The following is a 2,500-nucleotide window of genomic DNA, read 5'->3' on the forward strand; positions in this document are numbered from 1 at the left end:
TTGATTTGATTCGATTTGCTTGATGGTTTCGGTTGGTGCCTTGGTTCAAATCCCCACGTCAGTCAGTCAGATAGCCGCCGATTTGGGGGTGCGGTGAACTTTTTCTTTTTTCAAATATTATTGATTACAAATGGACATGATGCGGGGGAGTGGGGGAAGAGATAACGTGGAAAGTTCGCACGCAACGTTCAACAGGCACTGGCCAGTGACGTCGTCATCGTCATCCAATGGAGGCGCCCGGTGTTGGCGCGACGGATTTTTAGGCCAAACGAAACTCAAACTCATCGTAATGACCCTGCTGGTAGTAGCTGCTTGGGTCGGGCGATTTGTGTGTTTGTATTTGTTTTTTTTTATTGTTTTGGTTTTGATTGCGGTTGCGCGTATGTGAGCATGCATTTTTTGGACGTAGTGTTTCAGGTTTCGATCGTTGACGAGCGGGAGTTGATCGAGTTAAAGCATAAAGAAACAGAAAGAAAGGGGAACAGCATGAAACGGAAGAACATCTTAACATAATGATGATGAGGATGATGATGGTGCGCAATGGATCGAAGGATGGGATGCGAGTGCAAACACCGGGTGATATGAGATGGCGTGCTACGGAATGATTTGGATGAGTCATGAAGAAAAAACGCAGCGTTTTCCCCGGCCACTTGCTCTGAAGTGGCGGGCCCCTGCGCGAACTGTCAATGGCCCTTTATTTGCTTATGTTGAGGAGCGAGATCGCTCGAGCGAGTTTGATAAGAATTGCACCGTTTACCATTGCCACTCTCTCTACTAGTGTGACCGCGTATTTATCCACTGGAACTAAACGTTTTAATCCAATCTCATTAAGAAGCATTCTACAAAACGAACTGAATCGAATTGCGGATCTAAAATCTGCACGCCTTCTTCTGCTTTTTCCTCTAGATCATCAATGAGTTGAATCGTGAAACAGCTAATGAGAACATGGAATGAAACACAGTGGACGCAAGGTGGTGAGCAAATGGAGTTTTAATTCCTACAATTTGATCGAATTCATGCCGATGTTATGCCACACAGTGTGTCGGTTTGTTGGAAGCGCGGAGTGCGCAAAGGGAAGGAAGAAGGATAAGGAAAAGTTCGGAGCGCCGTGCTCGGATACCGTCGATCACTCCAAAGGGCACTGCGCTGCGTGGAAAGGCTGCGTCGGGCAAGTAAGGTATGTGTGAATGTGTATGTCTGTGTGTGGGAGTAGTGGATAGAATTGATCAGAACAGAACGCAATCGAACGGTTGTAACGCATTAAGGCAATCCAAAGCTACTTGATCATTCCGCAAATATACAAAATATATGCTATCACCAAGAAAAATGTGGTAAAGTTTACCTCCCATACCCGATCAAATTCACTAACGCAACACAGACCGAATGAAGCACGCAATTTAACGAAAGAAACAAAAAAAAAAAACCAACAAACAAAGAGGGAAGCACAATGCCCAGCGGCAGCAGCAGCAGCAGCAGCAGCAGTAGCAGCGTGGTGCTGGTGTTGTTGGTGGTTATGAAGTTGGTTGGCCTGCTTTAATGCATAATGTTGTGTGGTGGTCGGTTACTCGGTACTGCTTTACTGGGCTTACTTGGATTGTTACTTACTGAGGAAATCGTCTTTGCGAATTTCTACGACGATGATGATGGCGACGGCGACGGATGCTTCTGAGGCCTGCGGGTTCAATCACGTTCACGGTTGGGTGAAGATCATGCGCTTCACGTGCGCTGAAGCAAATGAGGGAGGGAAAGAGAGCGAGCGCTCTCTTTGCGGATGGGGAAGGTTTTTGCCGGGAGGCCTTAAATCGCAGATTCCTAGACGCGTGAGTCCTGCCTTTAAACCCTAACCCTACCCTACACACTATCAGATTGCTTTGTTTAGTTCTGCTTGATTTGCTGATCATTCCAGAGCCTGAGCTTGATACGTTTTAGGAGAGGGATGCAACGGGTAAGTGCTTTATCACACGTGCCCTTATCAAATGGCTTAATGTTGACAAATGTGCAGTAGGCAAAGGAAAGTCGGGGTTTACAAAAGGGTTCTAGCTGGATAGAGGTGCACATAGTCTGCCGCACCAATCAGCAGATTCCACTCCCGGAGAAAAAAGTGTCGGTGTCTGTATGGAGTGGGATTTAGGGTGTTTCAGCCAACAATTTTCATCGAAATTTCTGTCGCTTTACATGATCGATACACAGATACGCGCGCGCGCGCGCGCACCGTACACGATTCACATCGTTTTTTGCTTGCTATCGGGGAACGGCACCAGCCTTTTTTGGTGGTGGTGATGGTGTCATGAAAGTAGCGGGAATGCGGGTTTTGTGTGGAGCAGAGTGTGGCGAAGGAGGAGTGTGGGAGGTTTGTTTTTCGTAGGCATAACATCGGATGATACAGAGGACATAAATTTGCAATTAGAATTGATCGATTTTCCCACGACACATGATTGTTATGTTAGAACGCGATGTAAAGTTGAGTAGAGTTCAGATGAATCTAGTCGGTTGATCGGTT

At 46.6% G+C, this 2,500-nt stretch overlaps 1 protein-coding gene across 4 annotated transcripts in view; it reads right to left on the reverse strand.

Moving 5' to 3' along the window:
• The window catches only part of LOC126569158 (uncharacterized), a 39,990-nt gene that overhangs the window by 7,016 nt on the left and 30,474 nt on the right, over positions 1 to 2,500 (reverse strand). The gene's annotated exons all lie outside the window — the stretch shown is intronic.

Source organism: Anopheles aquasalis, chromosome 2 (assembly GCF_943734665.1).
Source record: "Anopheles aquasalis chromosome 2, idAnoAquaMG_Q_19, whole genome shotgun sequence".
Classification (NCBI taxonomy): Eukaryota; Metazoa; Arthropoda; class Insecta; order Diptera; family Culicidae; genus Anopheles; species Anopheles aquasalis.